General features: G+C 39.5%; 1 protein-coding gene and 1 long non-coding RNA gene across 2 annotated transcripts in view; one reads left to right on the forward strand and one right to left on the reverse strand.

The window, feature by feature from the left end:
- The window catches only part of LOC308406696 (low affinity immunoglobulin gamma Fc region receptor III-A-like), a 125536-nt gene that overhangs the window by 59567 nt on the left and 43293 nt on the right, over positions 1–22676 (reverse strand). The gene's annotated exons all lie outside the window — the stretch shown is intronic.
- LOC308406909 lies at positions 13697–15394 on the forward strand. Its single transcript, XR_013973610.1, has 3 exons — positions 13697–13981; positions 14061–14241; positions 15065–15394. It is a non-coding gene; the product is annotated as an uncharacterized lncRNA (long non-coding RNA).

Below are 22676 nucleotides of genomic sequence, written 5' to 3' on the forward strand. Positions count from 1 at the left end.
ATTCTCTTTTTCCATAACAATAAAATACGCTTTTCGTCAATATTTCATTAGTGTTGTCACATCACATCCTGTAAGCATCGTCTGTCTGTGTCTTTTCCCTGGAAATGAATATTTCCAGCCAATATAGGCAATCCATCAACATGGCTGGAGAGTTGGTAGTTATATACAGTCTGTATTAGTGTGGTTAATCCACTGAAGATTTGTAAGGAGATGGCAGTTACTGTGAATTCACAGCAGTTACACAGTGATTAGCAATAAACAGTCAGACAATGACTCTGACAATCTCATTCAATCTTGCAGATTGCACCTTCTGTGGAAAGTGGTACCACACAGTGTGTGTGGACTTCCCCTGTGCAGAAGGCGACTACAAATGTTGTGCATGCTAAATAAACAGAAACAAATGATCCCTGTTGTTATGCAAAAACCTCAACCCACCAGGCTGAGGGAGGGGCGGCCATCAGCCAGTCAGAGATCTGCCTTGACACGTCGTAGATGAGCTGTGGCTGTTCCTCGGGATTTTACTCTTAAAAAAATAAATAGCTGGAAAGTTTTCCAAACTCCAAGAGAGCAAATTGGAATCAGGCTCCATAGCATGCATCTGTGAACAAGAGAGGGAGCTCTGCTTTATAAGAGACCGTGATGGATGGATGGACAAGCTTCATATCAGTAAATCAGTGTTGACATATAAAATAGGAAATAAAATATTCTGTGTCTGTCTGCGTCGGCCAGAAGACAAAAGACAGAGTTTTAAAGTGATCCCTTTAGAGCCTGAACCATGGCTGAGATCGTGTTCATTGAACCTTATAACAAGTTAAAAATAATAGTAATAAAATTTCCAGATATGAGTTTCAAATAGGATCATCTGCAATCTTTTGTGCATGTTATTGCTCAGTTCATCTTAGACAAACAAAAACATATACAGGCAGGGCTGGTGTTAATAAACAACACTGATGATGTACAAGTCTAAGAAATAAACTCGCCCATCAAATATTATGTGTCTGGTGTCACATTTGGCATCCTTGAACAACTGAAACAGTTGTTTTTAGGAATGTGTAGTCCTCCTCCCTGTGCGATTCACTCATTTCAGCTGTGTTTCAGTCCTCTTTCCTGTGTCACAACCAAAAACATCATTTGTGGGAACACAAAGGAATGTTTGATGAGAAAGAGAAAGAATTATGATAATTTTGTCACGGTTCGCCGTTTTATTACAGTCCCACCAGGTGTATATACAAGTTGTGCAGGGGAAGTGATATATACAGAGCGGTGATAGGGAAAAGGCTCTGGGGAATCCAGGGCGGGGAAAAAAAACCACTTGCTCTTCTTCAGGCACTCTCACGATCAGTGTCTCTCCAAACACTCTCAAAACAGGAATGCCCCTCGGGGAACGCAAGAAGAAGGAATGCGCTGAGATGCCTGAGTAGACTTGCTCAGAAGTGGGCTGCAGTGATGCGAGTCACACAAAACGATCCAGCGATGTATAGTAGTTACTCCCTGCACTAATGAGGCCCAGGTGGGCCAAGGTCGTGAACCTGCCATGAGAGAGAGAAAACTACTGATCAGTGACCTGCTGATCCTCTGGGCCGTGACATATTTATATGTTTGAAGCTTTGAAAATACACAGGAAGAATGAATACTGCACTGCCTGGGGAATTTCACCCAGCAAATATATCAAAAGGTACTAATTACCAACAAGGTCCATTAACCCTTTAGAGCCGGTCGGAGCGGGCACGCTCTGTTTTGCGTAACTATTTTTAAATCCCGGTAGCTCTGCAACCACGTAAGCTAGCACAATAATTTTTTTTGCATATGAAACCGGAGGAGTTGTACTTACATCTTATGCCATCAGCTTGTCCTAGGTCACGGTTTCCTTCCACATATAGCTTTGCAAAAACTGCATAAAAAGCACTTGCAGCAACAAAAACATAATGTTCCAGAAACACGCTTTGCCGATCCGATCAGCTGTTCATAACACTTCCTACGTTGGAATAGACGTCAGCGCGAACTTTTGCATGTCCGCCATGACCTGCCCGAAGCCGGAAGTGACGTCATTTTCGCGGAAATGTAGTTTTTTTTTACCATCAGGGCCTCAGGGCCTATACTGGTGTTTTTAAAAGTTATCTTTGACTTTATGACTTTCTGTGTCGTTTCTGGGATGCTTAGGACTCATGTTGCACTGCTGGAAATAGTTTATTTTGATGCATATGCTGCTTTTTTGCAAATTTGCAGTATAATATTTGTTTTTGTTTTTCCTGCAGTATATAAAAATTGGTGTATTTCAAAAATAAAACTATGAAGACACTCAAAATAAATTTCCTGTGGTGGGAAACTATTTTGTGCAACTTTTTTGTATTTACAGTTTTGAGGGATAAGCCTCCTAAATTTCTCTAACTAGAAATATATGTTAAAAAAGCAAAAACGATTTTCAATTTTTTTGTAGTTTATTGCACTTTTTTGCAATTTATGTAATTACTATGCACTTAATGAATACATATTATTAAAATCTGGGCTATAATGGTTGTATTGATGTATAGCAACTTGAAATGCTCCCAAAAATGGCTCCACAGCATGTAAAAATATAATATAAGCTCTGGCGGACTTGGTTCTATGGTAGGTCTTAAAGGGTTAAACTTCAGAGATGTTGTTCAGGTCATACAAATGGTTTCCTGACAATGATTGCAAGCGTTAAATTGCATCGTGAGCCACACACAGCCAGCTTTAATGACTGCCAGATAAGGGAAATTCCTTTTTTCTGTCACTGTACAGAAGTTTCACTGCACTTTTAAACCTAATATGAGAAGAAAAGAAGTTAAAACTTAAGTTTGACACCTCTGTTTTAGAGCTGTCGAGGTCCTGGGTCGCTGGAAAAGAGTTTTGAGTTTGTTGTTATTATTTTTTTTCCATTTTGTATTAGTTCTTAGGGTTCAAGTCTTGTGTTTAGTTTTTCTATTATCCCTACCTGTGTCCTCTCCCGGTATTCTGTTCGTGTCCCCGTTTGTGTCGTTTGTGTTTTCTGTTTGACTTTGAAGGTTTGTGTCTCGTCTTGTGACTGATGACACAAAGTTTGAAACTTTCTGGGTCACCAGAGATTGAAGTCAGTTATGTCTGTTTCATTTCTAAAACTGATATACTTTCTACTTAAGACTCAGCAAGTTACATTTTAAAGGTCAAAGTCAGCAACAGAAAAAGGAAAACAAAGACAAAAAGGAGAAGCAGCAACACCTTTGTAGTGTGGCTCAGAGAAGCAGTAGTAGTGGTGCAGTAGAGCTATGAGCAACGCACCGAGGCCCAAACGTCTGAATCATTAGCTGATTTGGAGAAGAGTCAGGAAACACAGGGCTGGGTCAGAACAGTAAAGTTCACACAGTATTTCTCAAGTATTTTTCCTGGAAACAAATGGGCATGTTCATCATTTTGGGGGGAAAGGGGGAAAAAACTAACAAAAACTTGCAGTCACACACATGTTACAGGTTGCTCCAGTGGTGTGATGTTGAACCATACTGAGCAAGTTCCAGGATGACTCTGTTACTTCATTGACAACATGCAGCATTCAGCCACTTTTGGACGTTAAATATTCTTCTGGTGCCAAATGTATTGCGCCCAGTAATAAAAGCAAGCTCCTCAGCAAATATAACTCCGCAAGGAGCACTGAGATCATTGAGCCAGATGATCTTATTACAACTCAGGTCTGGTTTAAAGCAGAGAGGAATTTGGGCCTTCGCAGGATCATTTATTATGGCAGTTTCATATCGCAGCTGCAGTGCTTAGACTCTGGAATAACTTAATATTGGTAATTCAGAATCTATCCAGCCTTTCAAATTCTGTCTTAAAACTCACTTTTTTATGTCGGCTTTAATCTGAGTTCAGTCTGAGAACCATCGGGTTTGTTTTATGTTTGTTTTTATGTTAAATACATTGTATTTGTGTCATCTCACGTCTTGTTTTCTGTATTTGTTTTCTCTTGTTCATTAGCTAACTAGTTTGGTCAACTTTGTTGCTTTTAAATGTGCTATAGAAATATAATTGACATTGACTGATACAACACTGGTCTGCCCAGCTATTGGTTGGTAAATTTATTTATGTAGTGTTCTCTTTGCCCGACTCTCCCCCAGTTCAGTCCATGGTAAATGGACTGTGAACTCACAGAATGCAGGCTGCATAAACCATATTTTACTCTCACCTAACACTCAAAGCACTTTGCACTCCAAGCTGTAGCAGCAGACACTTTTAACATCTGCGTTATTTGATACACGGCCCTGCTTTAAAATTATTCAGAAAAAACAAAGAAAAACAAAAACTTCTAGATAATCTTGGTGTAAAGTCGACTTCCACATGGCTGGAAAACAAAGGCCTCCAAAAAGCAACTCTTGTTTACTTAATCCCAAAGAAGACAAGAATGGCATTTTGTCCTTGTTTATAGCCAGATCTTGTCCATCTTGCGTTCTGGTTCTTGTTTGTGCTGTGATTTTTTTCATGATCATCTACTAAACTAAAACAAACTTTTTACTTTGATTTAACAGCATGAATGGCTGTTTGCTTCTCTGTAGTGAGCCTGCGATAGACTGATGAAACACATCTGAATTACATGTGAGAGAAATGATTGTGAAATTTTCCATCTGTTCCCTCTCTCAGAGAAACATTATTCTCTTACAGTGTTTTCCTTCCTGTAACTAAAGGTCAAAGGTCAAGTGAAGGCCTGCATGTGCTTTGCAAATAGAAGCTCCTCTGCTGCCACCTACTGGCCGTTACTAAGCAGTGAATGATGTCTGTTCATAGCGCTTACACTCACCGGCCACTTTATTATGTACAATTTCTTCACAGCAGTGACTTCTACTTCCTCTTCTTGCCTGGAAGTTGAGGATCACAGTTATTTATGTGATAACCTGGCTGATTGTGGCTCAAGAGTTGGCAGTTCGTCTTGTAATCGGAAGGTTGCTGGTTCGAGCCCCGGTCTCGGTTGTTGTGTCCTTGGGCAAGACACTTCACCCGTTGCCTACTGGTGGCGCCAGTGTCCAGAAGCCTCGCCTCTGTCAGTGCGCCCCAGGGCAGCTGTGGCTACAATGTAGCTTGCCATCACCAGTGTGTGAATGTGTGTGTAAAACGCTTTGGGGTCCATAGGGACTAAGTAAAATACTATACAAATACAGGCAATTATCATTTAATCAACCTCAATAACCCTGTGGGAAGGATGAGACGCTGGAGGTCTCCATATTTTCTCAGATTAGATGATGACAGATGGTGTAGATATCCTCAATATTGAGAGATCCTCAGATTAAACCTTATTTGTTTCATTGGTTTCATTTTGATTGAGAATAATTTGACCTATCAGAGACCAGCAGCTTGATTCTGGTGGTTGGATATAATAATGTCTAAAAAAACAAACCCACAAACTTACAATAAACAGACAAAATGGGGAACCGGTAACAGATAAGATAATGTTTGAAACTTATCCGAAACATTTCCATATCTAAACTCTTCCAGGCCTATTTACTGCAAGACAATTGATCATAAGAGCAGCTTCAGCTGTTCCACTGGAACAATGTCTAACTGGCATCTGTGAAGCCCCACACTTACTTCAGTCCTTACTCTGTACTTCTAAATATCAGCTTTAAACTGAATTTATCATGTGAATTGTTGCATCATTTAACCCCATCTGTGATTCATTTACCTCACCTTCTTCTGAATATCAGATTTTCCCCTGAGTAATTACAGTATTTTAGTAATAAATAAATAAAATTTGCCAGATCTGTGTCATGGTTGACCCAGGGAGCAGACTGAGACAGCACATACTGAATTTAAGATCTTTATTTTACAAAAGCAAAATTGTAAGTCATCATTTTCCTTACTAAGTACTGGAGCTACATCGTGACTGATAGGTTTGTAGCTTGAACCTATCCGCTGGAATGTTGAAGACAATATAATTACACAGCAAAGCAAGACACGAAGTAGGCAAAGTTCTTCATGTTTCTCGTGCACGGGAGAGACCGGACAGGCGCCGTTCCTTCGCTTGACCCCAGTTGCTCTCTTCGTTCTCCCGTAACACTGCTCTTTTATTGAGGTTACATGAATATGCATAGGTTCATTAACATATGACGTCTACATACAAACAAAGAGTACCGTGTGTGTGTGTGTGTGTGTGTGTGTGTGTGTGTGTGTGTGTGGCTGATCAAAGGGTCATATAACATAAAAGCACACAAGCAAACATCCTTGGTCAGGAAGAGGGTAGCCCCCCCCTCACCCTAGATAACACCGTGAGGAAGTCCAGCAGTTCATCTAAACAAAAAAGCACTTAGACTAGAACAGACGTAGCTACGTTAATCCTACCATAAAACAATAAGACAAGGTACGACCTCTTCCCATGCTCCCAGGATGTAGGTGTGGAATACACACCAAGCCTTTGTAGCCTGTTAAAGATCACACATCCTATCACTACACAATTAATTATACACCTCTAAGCATACATGGTTAAATATTTCTAAGCATAAATGACAACCAACAATACAAAATCTAACAGTGACATTAAGGTGACATCAGGGAAACATCAGACATGATGGGCTTGGAGTACTGAGTGTAGGGAGACAAAGGAGTGATGGCTCAAAATGACTCCTCCTGGCAGTTCTAAGTGATTAGCTCTAATGTTTGTACGGACTTTCAATGAGTGATCAAAAACATCTGCAGGTACATTCAGTGTTGATATTTGACACATCTGAACCACAAGGTACAAAATAAACTGATTAATATAAACTGTGTGGAGTCGCAAATTTTGAAGCCAGCATGATAACCTTATCTAACGGATGATGTGGAGATCCAGCTTATTTAGATCTGATTAACATCAGTTCACTAAAGAAAAAGACCCCCTGAAAAGATTAGAATTGTTGAGACAGAGTTTAATACACTGAATCATCTGAACAGCAAGAAAGTACATAGCAAAGCAAGCAAAGCAATCTCGGGGGTGTAGAGTAGCACAAACAGCAAAGCCACAAAGACATGGAGAGAAGGACAACAGCCCTGGTGGATCCTCTCTCTATAGTGCCCGTTAACTGCCCCTGCTGCTGGGTAACGTTCCACCTGTCCTCCAGTCAGAAACAGCAGGTGCAGGGTCAGGTACAGGCCAAGGTCCTGCCAGGGGCTGGTCAGGACTCTCACTAAGGGCCATCTGCAGAGGGGTAACCTTTGAATAACCCTTTGCTTAGCCTTATCTCAATGGGTCAAAACACAGTCAGACATGGCACATTAATGAAAATGATTAAATCTTACAACAAGCAGTATGCATCAACAGGTGCTCATACAGGAAGTGGCATAATCGTATGATATACGTGTGAATAATACTTAACTGAACTACATCTTGTAACTAAGTTACATGCAATTTAAATTTATTGGGTAAATGTTTAACATGCTGATTCTGATACAGTGGACCCTCGTTTATCGTGGGAGTTATGTTCTAAAAATAAAAATAGGTGAAATCTGCAGGACCAGTGCCTGGATTGATTACAAGAACGCCTATGACTCAATGCCCCACACCTGGATCCTGGAATGCCTAGAACTATATAAACATGTACATGTATATATATACGTGTACATATACGTATATGTATATATGTGTACACATATATACATATATGTATATATATATATATGTATTAATTATGCTGCAATAGGTGTAGGCTGCTGGGGAATTCCCATGATGTATTGAGTGTTTTTTATTCAGTCACCTTTCTCACCCACTATGTATTAATAGACCTCGCTGCATTGAATCGTACTTGTTATCTCTGTCTCTCTTTCACAGCATGACTTTATCCTGTTTTCCTTCTCTCACCCAAACTGCTCACAGCTGATGGCCGCCCCTCTCTGAGCCTGGTTCTGCTGGAACTTTCTTCCTATTGATTTTTATTATATTTATGTTATTATTTTATTCTAATTTTTGAGTTCAAGAGAATAATGGGACTCTACTTAAAATCATATTTGTATGCATAAACTGAATAAGTAACTGAAGTAATTAAATATTTTTTTGTATTTACATGAATATCTGAAGAAAATATTTCTGATTTATAGACAGTCTTTGCTTTAATTCACTTACTACATTAGTTTACTATTATAGAGCAGGTATTGGGATCACCTTATAAGAGCATAGAGTGATGGGATATGTGAGTACTCAAACCATGCACTAACATGAACATGTACTAACTTGGAGGAAATGAGCACACAAGCTTTATATGGGAGGACAAATGAGATTGGACTTACCTCAGGGAGAAAAGAAAACTTGATGACATGTGACCCCCAAATCAGGTCTGAGGTCACTAAAAGGCCATAGATATATGATGTGTATCTGTAAGCATTAGTGTGTGCATGTAAATGTGTGTGGGTGTTGGTAGCTTGCAGAGAGCTTTATAAAGGGAGATTAAAGGTACCAGGATACAACGGTGTTCCAAAAATCAGACGACAGAAATAAAAACACAAATGAATCTTTGATTCATGAAGCTCCACACAAAACAGACTGTCAGTCACCTCCTGAGCCACAACCGCTTTGTGGTTCATGGTTCGATTGCTGGCTGCTGCAGTTTGCATACCACAGTATCTTTTTGCGAGATACAGGAGGACCTGAAGTAGCTCTGCTGTGTTCATCAGGGTGTGAAGGAGTGGGTGTGAGAATGAATAGGTGAAATGATCCAACAAGAACTGTGAGTACTTAAATAACCCAAATGGCTGTGACACAGGCTTTTATTTAAAGAAGGAGAAAAATACAGAGAGGAAGCGGATGTGCTTTATTTGCTGTCACTGATAACAGATGAGAAAGGGCAGATACTGAGAGGAACAATCAAGAAAATGTTTCTGCTTCATCTGTTCTGTGAGTAAATTCTCTCTGGTTGTTTGAGTGTCTGTATTTTAGTCGGGTTATTATTGGAGAAGACAAGAGAAATTTAGATTGGACTGAATTTATCTTAAGAACATCATGAGAACAAAGAGCAGGTCTACAGAGGGACCCATACCATTACACAGTAAGAAGGACTCTCGTAGATTTACTTGAAATGTGCAGACATGTTACACTCAGTCAGTTGTGGGTATGTTAGGTTACAAACTGATTGCACAGGTTTAAAGTAATTGGTGAGTGTATGCAATAATAAACAAGCAATAAAATAAAAGTGGAAGGCTAAATGATCGAGGAATGAAGGGTTGCCAGTGTTGATATATACTAACTGGCCTCTATATTAGGTACGCCTGCTAAATCACTTGTTAGGACGAATATCATCACCCATAACCAGACCTTACAATATAAAGCACCTCTTGTGAGGTTAGAGCACATGAACAGAATAATCTCACCAATGAGTAAAGTTGTGGCTCAGGCTGTGTGTGCTGTCTGTTAAACAGTGTCCATGTTAATATGAACAAAACATTAAAGTCATTTCCAGCTTTAACACCAAAGGCTCAGGAAGTAGAGCAGGTAGTACCAATCGGGCTGCTCCAGTCTGCACGTCACACTGCACGATATTGAACCCTGACTCACGACTCCTCAAAGTGTTAAAGTGCGTAAATGTTAGTTATAAAGCTTTAAATATGTAATATATTTGGATGCAAATCAGTGGGGTTTTTTTTTCCAAAGTTGATGTGATTGAAGTAGAATAAATAGGTAAGTGTATGGAGTGGTTAATACCTGCAGCAGAGAAAAAGACAGCTGAAGCTCACTGATGCTTTTGGTTTATTAAAGTCCCATCCTGTGTTGTCCAAAACCACAGACGAAGCTGTCAAAATAATAATTACATTGTAACATTTTTCACAATGTTATTTTTTAAAATTAATGTTTTTTTTTAATTATTTAAATAGTTCTCAGGGATTTTTAGGAAGAGTCAATTATATTAGAAAGAAAAGCAGTGAGTGTCTTCGTGTTATTAGATAAGGAAAGCTGCACATGTAACCAGTGAATCTGTGTGTGTTGATTCACTGGGCGTTCCTAAACTGCCACATAGAAAATCTGACTCATGTGACTCTCAACAGAACATGCAATAAACCTTAATAGGTTATTGGCTTAATAGGTTATACAGGTCATAGTGTCTGTCTTTACCCTGCATTTGAAAACAACAACAACAACAACCTACACGTGAATAGGAAAACATAAGAAAACAGGCTGAACTTAACTGGGCCTCAAAATTCCCCACATCCACACATTTATGCCTGTTAGTACCGAACACCTTCAGAGGCAACTGGAGGTCAGAGCAGCTCTGAAAGCACCAGGGCTGCATGATAGATTTGCCTAATGTTAATACAGGAATGTGGATAAGTAGTTGTGTGTGCACTGATTCCTTCGCCCATTTTGCCTGTGGAGCCATCGTTCTCTAACACTTACTTATTTACTAATGCCTAATAAACTTCCTGCTCCATCTTCTTCTTCCTTCATCTTGTCCTTTTAACACAGCCTGCGTAAAAACAAAATAAAATAAATACCCACATGTGTTGAGTTTAATGTTCCTTAGTTACCTTTAGAAAACTAAATTGCTTTCCTCTCACTGGCTCAATGAACTGTTTTATTTCTCTTCAGTTCCGATCTCAGTGCTGAGCTGCACAGCAAACCAAGGTCAGTAAACTTAGTTATTTATTATATTTATAAATAGTTTTGTTTTTTCAAATATGTTAAATTATTGTGGTGTCGCGATGAGGAATCACTGGGGATGGTAACTAAGATACTGACAACGCCACCTGGGGGAGGGCGTTACACCCCAGGAAAGATTTCTCTAGCCAATGTACGTGTTGCACTGGCTACCAAAGCCCACAGACTCGTTATTAACGGCAGAGGTGAGACAAAGGAAGTTTACAAATTTCAATTTATTAAGAGGAACTACTAAAGACATATAACTATAAAATCAGGAAGGCACCTAGGGTAGCAGGGTTGAGACGGCAAAATAGTTAATTAAAACACTTTATTAACAAACGATGATTAAAATGACCAGACCCCCTCCCACGATGCTACCCTAAAACAATCACAGCATGATAACAGAATAACTAAACAAAATAGTGGAGACCGGCCACTTGAGGAGGCAACCTACGGGGAGGAGTGCCCAAGGGTGCCACCAATTACTCACTCGTGTAACTTCACTGCAGACCTCACTGTCACTCACACTAAACTCTAAATGGTGCAATCTACCTATGCCCGGTGTGTACACTCGCATGCATCGGGAAGGGGATTCCACCTCACGTGCCTAGCCCCTCAGCAAGCGGCCGCACCTCCACTAAAGCAATAAAACAAAGCATAAAACGTTACACACATTAATAAAAGATCTACATAAAACAAATACACCCCAAAGTACTGTTCGTTATAAAAGCATCACATAACAAACAAAACAGCATGACAAGACAGCAGCAGTAACAGACCCTGTAACAGAACAGATCAGACAGGAGGCTGCAGACGGAGCTGTAATCGAAGGTGTATGAGGCAAAGTGATGTGTATCTGAGCTGCAGGCTGATCAGTTAGTGTGACCACTGTGGGACGTCAAGATGCTCTCAAGGTGATGATTAGCTTTTATTTCAGGCATATGAAACAAACCATTATACACAAATACCTGCATATACAGTACCATGAAAAAGTATTCATACCCCTGAACTTTTACACATTTTGTCGCCTTACAAACACAAACTTAAATGTTTTTAATTGGGATTTTCTGTTATAGAGCAACACAATTGTGAAGTGGTGTGAAAGTGATGCGTGTTTTTCAAATTTTAAGCAAATAAAAATCTGAGAAGAACTGAGAATCAATGCGTCTATAATAATCAGAGATGGGCAGTAACGCGTTACGTGTCACTGTAATCTGATTACTTTTTTCAAGTAATGAGTAAAGTAAGGGATTACTATTGCAAAAATGGTAATTAGATTACTGTTATTTTCCCGTAGGAACGCTGCGTTACTAAAACCGTGATTTTTTTTGCGAGAATGTCTCATGACAGTGACGTAAGCGAGTGCGACGTTCGTGACAACAGCTGTGTGCAGATCAACAGTGGATAATATATCGAGTGCGGGAGAGAGTATGAGCGTGCAGCGTTTAAAGCGTGGAAGTACTGACCTTACTTTGAGTTTGATTCCATAAAAAGTGAAAAAAACATTAGTGTCTGCTGAAGAAAACTTCTTTTTACAGCAAAAAAACCCCTAAACAAGCACCGAGTGCGCTACGTCGTAATGGGAAATTCACAGACAAACTCGCGGATTCTTCCACTGAGCGCTGCAGCACACCTGCACCAGGGCAAACCTTCGCCTACGCCACTCCTGCTTTACAGGTGAAAATAGAGCAAAAGGACCGCTAGTCTTTGACTTTATTTATTTTCTGCTGTGTTTTACTTGCATCTATTTGAAAGACTGAGTGTAAACACAAAAAATATTTCATTTTATGTGCTGGAATGTGCAGAAAATAGGTTTAAATGGTAACCAATTTCTTCAAGTCAGAGAATGTTGCATGTAATTAATTTTTTTTTTTTTTGATGCATAAAGTTAATAAAACAAGTTTTAAAAAGAGACTTTTTCATTTGATTACATTTTGTATGATGGATTATGCAGAAAAAGTAGAATTGGGCTGAAAGATCTATCGCTTTATCACCTATTCAGGTTGTAAATCGTGTTTTTAAAAAGTAACTAAGTAATTAATTACTTTTTGAAAATAAGTAATCAGTAATGTAACGGGCTTGGGGAAGTAATCTGTAATTAGTTACTGATTACTTTTTTCAAGTAACTTGACCAACACTGATAATAATAAACCTTTACAGCGGTATTTCCATGTTTTTTCCGACACTGTTTTAAAGTGAATGACAGCACTAACTGCTGCCTCTGCAGGTCAGGATGAGTAATGCAGTTATAAACTGTTTCTTTAACAGCAGACTCTTTTCTTCACAACTTCATTATACAAACTCTTATGTAAATATGTGTTAGTACATCTAAAAACTAACACTTTCTCACATGACAGAAGAGGTTTGTATTTCCTCCGTTTGAACAATATGTGTCGCTAACTGGTGATTCTAGGTGGGTCATGTATGTGAGGTAGGTGAGGTGCTTGAAGTGCACAGAATAAGCTGCTGCATGAGTGTGTGGTTAGTCAACAGCACTTTGAGCTGTCAGTGAGACAGAAAAGAACTTTATATATATGCAAGTTCATTATGTGTCTGTTTAATGGTGCAGACTGATGGTAGTTTGTACCTGTGAGCACAAACACCAACAATGAAGGCTAATAATCCAACATTTGAATCTATTTATTCTGAGCTGACTGAGAGCCAGGCTAAAAATAAAAAATCATCACTGCTGTCTACATCGGACCCTGTGCTGATTAAAGTGAGAGAAGGTCAGTGAGCAGGTTTTCCTGCAGTTTGATTCTTGGTTCAGTTTAAAGATTTGACTTTAGTTCAGATTACACTTTTGCTCAGTGTGTTTGTTCACTGTGGACTGATTCCAGATCAGATTAACAGCAGACATCTGAAGACACTTTATTTACTAGATTTAAGCCCTAACAGTCCTTAAAAAAAGTAAGTAACAGTAACCTAAGTAACAATCCTTAAAAAAAGAAAAGCAAAAGGACTGTAGAGGCATAAATCAGTATAATAAAAACTTGTTATTACAAGAAATAAATGGAGTTGCTAATATTTTACCCACGCCCACTCCATCCTTCCCAGTAACTCCTCCTAAGGCATCAGCTCCTCAGCTGCAGGCAATTATTCTGGCAGTATTTAGGAGCAGCGCACAACACAATGAGTCTTTGCCAGATCGTCTGCTAACCTCAGTTAGTTCACAGCCTCATGTTCCTGTGTATTTATCAGTGTGCATTACTTAGTCTCCTAGTCAGTACCTGGACTCGTCATTCCAAACCCTGCCATAGCCTTGCTTCTGGATTCAGCTGCTGCTTAATCCTTTTCAGACAAACTGCCATTCTCACCTGCCTGCCTCCCTGCACACCTATATTGGACTCAGCACTCGCCTGGACCTCGCCTCGCCTCCAGCTAATCCCCGCCTGCAAACACGTAAGCCATCCCAGCTTGTCAAATGGGAAAACACTCACAACTCCTTGGACTGTTCTGATTTTCCTCTCCTATGTTTCAGTGCCCTCACCAGCCCCACTCCAGTCTCAGCAGTTTTTGTTTTCGCAAATCACTTGGAGCTTCTGGTCTTTGGTTCTGCGCCCGAGTCCATTCCACGCCATCTGGAGAGTCCTGGAGGAAGAGAATGGCTGGACTCATCTGGATTCTGCTTTCTGCGTGCCTGCTGGGTTGTACCTCTCAAGGTAAGCTGTGGTCTGTGTACCAACTTTAATCAGTCTGCGTGAAGTTATAGGCTGTAATCAGTAATAAAAGTTTTAGGTGGAGTTTGTGTACAATTAGAATTTAACCACACAAACCTGGAGTAAATCAAAGTTAACTAAATAAGGAATTCAGGACTTTCGGAGTTACTGACATTTTTATACACAGTCCCTTGATTCAAAGCAGACATTGATTCAAAGTGTTGAAAATCACAATCAGCTCAGCTGCACCAAAACCCCCGAAAGAAGATAACTAAAGTGCACAGCTGCAGACTTTTTCCATGGTTGAGACAAACGACTTCACAAAGTCTAACAAAGTCAAAAACGCTCACGAGGAAGGAGGAGTATTATTATTAAGTCTAAAACCAAAAGATGCTGTTTATAATGGTAATACAGTCAAATTAAACTCTGTTTTAAATCCTTGAGGGTGTTTCTTGGTTGCGAACCTCTTTAGTTGTTCTGATCATAGAAATAATTCTCAAATAATCAGGCATTTTACATGTCGTCTTTGATTTGTCAGGCCTTCTGTCGAACTGGTCAGTGGATTTTCTTTTTTTTTTTAAATAATCAATCAAATTCTGAATGTTTTGCTCGATTTACTAATAATCTTGTTTTTCCTTTTTTCCAGAAAAAACACTTTTTAACAGTTAAATTTAAAGGAAAATTCCCTGGATTGTCATTGAAACACATTATATTGTCCCAAATGCTGCTACCCAAGTGTTAACTGTACAGTCCATGTCCAGTGATCCTGATGCTTTCTGTTGAAGTAAACAGCTGTTTGAAACCTTTACCTCTCTGCTCTGTATAGTTTCTCTTTCAGGCCAGAAAAACGTCACAGCTGAGTCTGGAAGGAACGTCACTTTGACATGTCAAGCTCGAAAAAACATCCAGACTGTGGAGTGGAGAAGAGCTGACCTGGGAGATGAATATGTTTTTTTGTATCGGGATGAGAGGAAAACTTTAGTGCACCAGCATCCATCTTTTAAGGACCGGGTGGATCTAAAGGACAAACAGATGAAGGATGGAGACGTGTCTCTGATTCTGAACAATGTGACGATTAATGACACTGGAAGATACGAGTGTCGTGTCGTTGAGAAAGGAACAATTGGTTTGAAGCTCATCAGCATCATCACCCTGAGTGTTGATCCTCCAGGTGAGTGAGTAGAGTTGAGTGTGTGTGTGATCAGAGGTGAAGCTGCTTCCTGGTTGTTGATGTTTGTTTCTAAAGATGTTGTTGATGAGACTTTGTAGAAAGCAGCTGGTCTGAGTGATGTGATCAGAGTGCAGTAGATAATGTCTGACAGCAGTTTGAAGAGGAAATGGATTCTGTTCTGTTCTTCACAGCTGACACCTCACACCTGTTTCTCACCTGCAGGATCTGTTGGACTAATCGTTGGTGTGGTAGTTGCTGCTGCTGCCCTCGTTGTTGCTGCTGTTGCTGGATTTGTGATCTACAGAAACCATAAAAAGGCAAAAGAAGTTCGTCTCAGACCTCTTGTCATTAAACAGTCTCCTGCTGTTCCCACTTGTTGTCAGTGAACAGACACAGCTGGAACTTCACAATGAAACTGATTTGTGAAATGTCACCGACAGTTATAGGTTTTTGTTTAGCTGTTGGCCTAGTGTGTGAGAGCAAAGAAAACATCGAATTTTGCTGTTTTATCATTTATTATCCAGTTATTGCTTCATCCAGATCACACAATATAATTCTGACTATGAATCACTTTGAATAATCTCAGCATTATTACAATGTTCTGCTCTTTACACTGGATGTCTTTGCTGCAGTGTTCAAATATTCAACTCGAACAAAAACTCAGTGCTTCTGTTTTAATAGCTGCTCTGAAACTTGAACTTGATACACTTGAAGCTTTGCTGTCACACAGCCTGATGGAGACAATGAGGAAATCGCTTCAGCTTGTTAACAGATTAAAGTGAAATTAATTAACTTGACTGACTCAACCATCACTCTTGGTTTGTGTTCAGCAGCAGAAATGTGAATTTCAGAGATCAGAAGATTAGAATCAACAATAAGAACTTTTATACATTTTAATAATGTAATGTAAAATTGATCTCACCAGTGTTCACCAGCTTTGTTTTGATACCGAGATTGTTTACATTCCTTTTGGGTTTGTCATTTTCAAAGAGCAAGCTCAGACAGCCTCGTTGGGGCTTAACAGGATAAACTTTAATCACTGAACTTTTGGAATAGGGGTTGGGGGGAAATTCCATTAATTATATATGTACCATGTGTGTTTTGGCAGTGCCAGGAGCTCTGCCATCTACAAGTGCTGTATTGTACACAGGTATGAATAGACTCACGAGCCACAAAAGATTGAAGATTATTAATTTAAGGAAAATATGAATCTAATGAGGACTTATGAGCAACTGCTGTGACGTGTCTCTTTCATTGCTTGTTATTTAGAAGAAAAATGCTTGCATGTAAAACTCGTAATCACAATAAAAAAGCAGAAATGTGAAAATCATCTTCATCACTGCTGCTTCTGTTTTGGTTTCTTTCTGAAGAAGAAGGTATTTGTGCATTTTTGAACATCAAACATTCATTTCATTGTGACACATCTTTACCCTGCTATAAAAAATCTGGTATAAAATCAGGCTTCATGTCAGTCATCCACAGAATAAAGTCCTGATGCATTTTTGTTTGTCTGTTTCTTTCAGGTTGAATTTAGCTCATCACCCTGTAACTTTTAATGCTATGTGGGTGCACTCTGCAGCTCTGGCTGTTGCTGAGTGCAGTTTGTGACTGAGTGTGCAACAGAAAAAGAAGTGTTTAATTTTCAGTTAGGATCTAATGCACAGCTTTCTTATGTGTCAGGAACTGGCATCACCCTACGGAGCAGTATTGCTGCCATGCAGAGTTGTGCACGAGTCATTGTTAGTCAAATGAAATTTGCACATTATATTTACACTGGTCACTTTAAATCAGGACTAGAGGAAAGTTTGAAACTCAGCAGTACACACTTTTCCTGTGTGTGTGATGTTTGGAGAATCATGTGAATGTTTGCAATTTGTGAAACAATTCGAAAGTCACACCAATAACCACCTTAACTCAAAAACACACTGGAATTCCCAGGCAACACTCCCTGACTGTTTATCAGACACCGTCTGCGTTCCATCCAGATCCCTCATGGGCGGCTCAGAGTCTCGCTCTGCACGTCACTAAGCTGGAGCTTGGTATGCTCTTGTTGGAGGACGGCGCTTTTCCCCCCCTCACTCTCTTCTACCAGCGCAGCTGCAGGATGAAAGAACAGAGCACGGTTCACACTAATGTTTACTGCCAGATGCTTACTAAACACCTCATCCTAACTATTTATCCCTGGAATGTGAGTTTCTTCCCACATCTGTACTGTTGCACTCACTTTAGTCACAGACCCAATCGTGATATTTAGCTTTTAAAATAAAACTGTGTGAGATGCTGTCATGTATTTGACAAGGCAAGTTTGTTCCCATGCAATCTTTAACCAGACCCACATCATATTCAGATGAGGCCATTAGGCTCCTCTGCGAGCAGTGGATGAGAGGAGCCTGCGCGGGATGTGGCCTGCAATAAATAGCAACAAACAGAGGGATCCAACAGTTCAACTCAGCAAACACAGTGAATAGTATAGTAATAAACAGCATAACTGTTTTATAAGCATTTAATTTTTAGGGAGGACAACATTTTTGAGTGCTCCCTGACTTGCTGCCCAGGTCTTCTCACCTACAGTCAGCAGATCTAGCAAGGGAAATGTGTGGGGTGGATGCATCCATTATGAAAACTGTTTTTTTTTTTTCCTTTAGTGAGCAAAATTGCAAGTGCAGCAAATGTAAAGCTCTAAAATATACAATTCACTGGTAGTTTATCATTTTCAACCCTGCTCTCCCCCTCATGTCTCTCATCAGGAGCCTGCGAAGCACTGTGAGAAGTGCAGTGCAGGCTGTCAGCAGCCAAAACAGCCATCTAGAGACATTTGAAACACTGGCTCTTCCTCGTGGAGCTCATAGCTCACTAAAATACCTGACCTGTATTTAGAAACACGTTTATAGTCTCTGATCTATCACTTCTTTCAGCAGTCATATGAAATAACTGCAAGTTACAATTTTCATTTTTTTTATTTATTTATTTTTTTAGAAAGAGGGGCAATACATATTAATGAACATTTTAACAAATGTAAATATGCCAGATTATAGCCTTGGGCTAATTTCCATCTGCAGACCCTCTGGCAGGTTGGTGTTAACCACAAGTTAGTAAAAACATACAGAGACACTATTTACAGGTCATGTGACAAGGACAAAAACAGTGATCACATTATACTAGAACAAACAATGACAAGGAGAGTGGACACAGAGGACAGTATAGATAACAATAACGGAAACACATCAATTATATTGCACAAACCCCAGTATTGTACATGCCCTGACCGTCGTGACATTGCGTTCACCCATTGCACTAACAGTTGTTTCCCTTTTTGTAATACACCAACTCTTTTTCCCGTCCAATATTAAACATGATTATTAAACATGATTACATGTTTGTGTGTCCCTCAGCCGCCCTTTTAAGTGACTCTTAAAGATGGGTAGACTTGTACTTTCCCTCACTGACAGTGGAAGACTATTCCAGAAGCTCACTCCCTGATATGACAGAGCATTCTGTGAAAAGGTGGTCCGTCTAAATGCCAGTTCACAATCACCTCTAACAGTGGCTCGAGTCAGTCGAGACCCGGCAACACTGCTAGACTTTTGTTTAATAAAATCACTCATTGGTGGAGGCGCCAGACCATGTATAACTTTGTATATTAGACAGGCAGATTTAAATAATTTGAAATTAGTAAAATTTAAAAACTTGTATTTTTCTAAAATTTGACAATGGTGATATGAAAAAGGTTTTTTATCTAATAATTTCAATGCTCTTTTGTAGCATACTTCAATTGGCCCAATAGCAGCAGAGCTCGTATAGGACCAACTTGTAATACAATATTCAATATGAGCCAGTATCATAGAGTGCAGGAATGTAATCGCTGCTGTGTCTGTTAATGATGTGCGGATATGTCTAAAGTTCTGTATATTAACATTTACAGTTTTCACTACTTTTTTTTAATGTGTTTTTAAAGGATAATTTAGAGTCTAGTAGCACTCCCAAATACTTAAATACCTCAACATTAATTAATTCTTGTGCACCCAAGCAGACTTTTACTGCAGCCACGGTTGTTTTAGGTTTACTAAAAAACATTGATTACGTACATCCTGCCAAAGTGTGATACTCTTCAGTTAAGAGAATAGGTTTTCTCAAATGGGTAGGACACTCTCACAATGTTAACACACAACAAGCTCCTGCTAGGCACAGCAGGAAGTGTGTAAATAAAACATTTGTTTTCACAGCATCACTTCTTGTGACAGAAAAACAAAAAACAAATAAAAGAATGATTCTATAACTAAACTAATACCATATAAAGGTATTGATCCCATATTAACCAGTTTCTCCAGCTGGGTTACATAAAGTAAAAAATACACATGTGCACATAAGCATACACATAAACAAAGAAAGCAGAGAAAACTCCAGTAATCAGATGATTCCCAGCAAGAACTCTGACATTAGTGAAACCCTAAAAACTCCCTCATAAGTAAAAACACATCCAGAACCACCCAGGCTTTGGCCTCCATCTGCCATGAGCGGTTTGGGACTGAGGGGAGGGAGACAAGCCAAAAGACATGCTGGAGCCAGAGACCATTTCCTGCTAAACAAATGTTTCTGAAGTAGTGCAGATTGGATTCCAATATGTTTGTCATTGATTTAATTTACCGCGTGAAAAGAAACTGTGAGAAGGGCTCCAGCCTTTCCCCATGAAGGACAGAGTGTGGGTGGATGAAAAGCAGGCTCATTTAGGTTAGAGAACATTAGAGCTGATGTGAGAGGCTCAAAGGCCTCTCACCCAAACTTTGCAATCCAAAGTTGTGCAGGCCTGGTTCATATCAATCATTAAAAAAAAAAAAAAAAAAAAAAAAAAAAAAAAAAAAACACGAATAAGATATTTGGAGGGGTCATAGGTCAGTACCAGGTAACCCATGAAGAACATATATTAAAAAGACAAAGCAAATTTATTTTAAAAATTTAGTTATAAAACAAAACAAAAAAACAACCCTAAATAATCTCGGTCTAAAGTCGTCATCTCCATGGTAGTATGGACATGGTTTGAGAACAACTCTCGTTTAATTCAAACAGTTTCTTGCCTTTGTTGATAGCTATTATAAAATAGCTCTTGTGTTTTTGAACAGGTGATGGATGAGCTTGTGCTTTCATTAATAAAAGAAATAAATCTTGTCTCATGTCTCCTGTATGTGGTGTTAAACAGGCTAATACTGCTGCACTTTAATGTCGGTAGTTCAAAAGCCATTATAGTTTATGATGTGGGACTCACTGTGGAAAGTTTGAGAACTGCTGATTTAGAGCTTTAAAGCTTTAAGAGTAAAGACTTGTAACTAAGGGTCAAAGGTCAAGTGAAAACAGGCATGTGCTGAGTAGAACCACCTCTGCTGCCACCTACTGGCCTTTATTAAGCAGTGACTGATGCCTATACACAGTGCTTCCAGTCACTGGCCACTTTATTGGGTACATCTGATAGTAATAAGCTGAAACCCTTTTCCTTTACAAACTGCCTTCTTTATTCTAGTATAGATTTAACAAGCTGGTGGAAACATTCCTCAGAGGATTTAGTCCATACTAATATAAAAGCATCACACGACTGCAACGCATTTGTTGGCTGCACATCCATGTCTGCTGGAAGAGGAGAGGGAGGTCTGGGCTTCTCTCTTTAAAGAGAGACTGATGGATGGATGAACAAGCTTCATATGAGTATATCAGCACTGGCACAATAGACTGCCTCTAATTAGTTTACATTTTCGAAATGTCTTCAAAGTTTCTTCAACCAACAAAAGAACGAAGGAAAATGTGTAGCTTTAATGTAGTTCTTCCTCTGGTCTTATCAACAATTCTACTTTTGATAGTTTCTTTACCCTCTTTAAATCTGTTGATATCAAACTACTAAGTGACTAAATCTGTCGTTCCATGACGATCCCAAAGGTGCTCTGTTGGATTGAGGCAACTGGTTTGGAATGATTTCAGCTTTGTGACATGGTGTGTTGTCATAAAAAGATGGATATGCTCAGCAACAAGACTCAGGCAGAGTGTGCAAAAATGGAAAATGTGTCACACCACTACACCACCAGCCCGAACTGATGCAGGTCAGGGTGGAGCCATGACCTCCTATCCAAATTTTGCAGAAAACTGGAAACTCATTAAAACCAGACAATATTTTTTCCAATCTTCTAGTGTCCCATTTTAGTGAGCCTGTGTGAATTATAGCCTCCACTTCCTGACAGTAGTGAGTCCTGCTCTTCATCTTCTTGCCTTGAGGCTGATAGTCACAGTCATTTGATGAACCTCAATAACCCTGTGAAAAGGATGAGACGCTGGAGATCTCCAAATTCACTCAGATTAGATGAAGACGGATGTCATAGATATCCTCATTATGCAGAGATCCTCAGTTTAAATCTGGGTTCTTTAATTTTTATTCAAAATAATCTTTTTTATCCAAAAGAAATGTTTCCATATCTAAAATCTTCCAGGCCTATTTCCTGCAAGACTAATTGATTAGAAGAACCACACCAGCTGGTCCACTGGACCTTTTCAGTGCTTACTCAGTAGTTCTAAATAATAGCATTAAACTGGATTTATCATGTGAACTTCTGCATCATTTAACCCCATCTGTGATCGTTTTACCTTCTCTACAAATACTGCAGCCTGGTATATAAACCATGCCAACATTCCCTTTCTATCAGGGGTGGGGAACTCCGTCGAGAGCCGATGTCCTGCAGGTTTTACATCTCACCCTGGGCCAACCCACCTGAATCGATGATTAGTTCATTACCAGGCCTCTGGAGAACTTCAAGACATGTTGAGGGGGTAATTTAGCCATTTAAATCAGCTGTGCTGGATCAAGGACACAGTTGCAGGAAACCGGTTCTTGTGGCCTGAAATTCCCTAAGCCTGGTTTATATCAAAACCAGTGCTTATATCCTGCTGTAAAATGACCTTTAGTCTTGTGTCTGTGAAGTATCTCTATTCATCTACATGCATCCGAAGTAAGGGGTTTTTTTTGTTTTGTTTTTTTAAAATCAGACTGCACCCAGCACTTTAATGACCTAAATTCCAAGTACTGTGTGTGTGAAAAGACTCCTGACTCTGGTTGAGTCTTGCTTTAATTTGTAATTTTTCTGCAAATCTATGTAGAGTCTATTACGCGAGTGGCCAATGTCATTGCCAGCATTTATAGCTGTGTGGCAGTACCACTGTTGACATTAATTCAAATTCGGAGCATGTGAGGTTAAGTTGTAGATTGTGGCTTCAAATGTTCAGAAAATCCAAT

The sequence above is a fragment of the Rhamphochromis sp. 'chilingali' genome (assembly GCF_963969265.1).
Source record: "Rhamphochromis sp. 'chilingali' genome assembly, chromosome: 1".
In the NCBI taxonomy this organism is placed as follows: Eukaryota; Metazoa; Chordata; class Actinopteri; order Cichliformes; family Cichlidae; genus Rhamphochromis; species Rhamphochromis sp. 'chilingali'.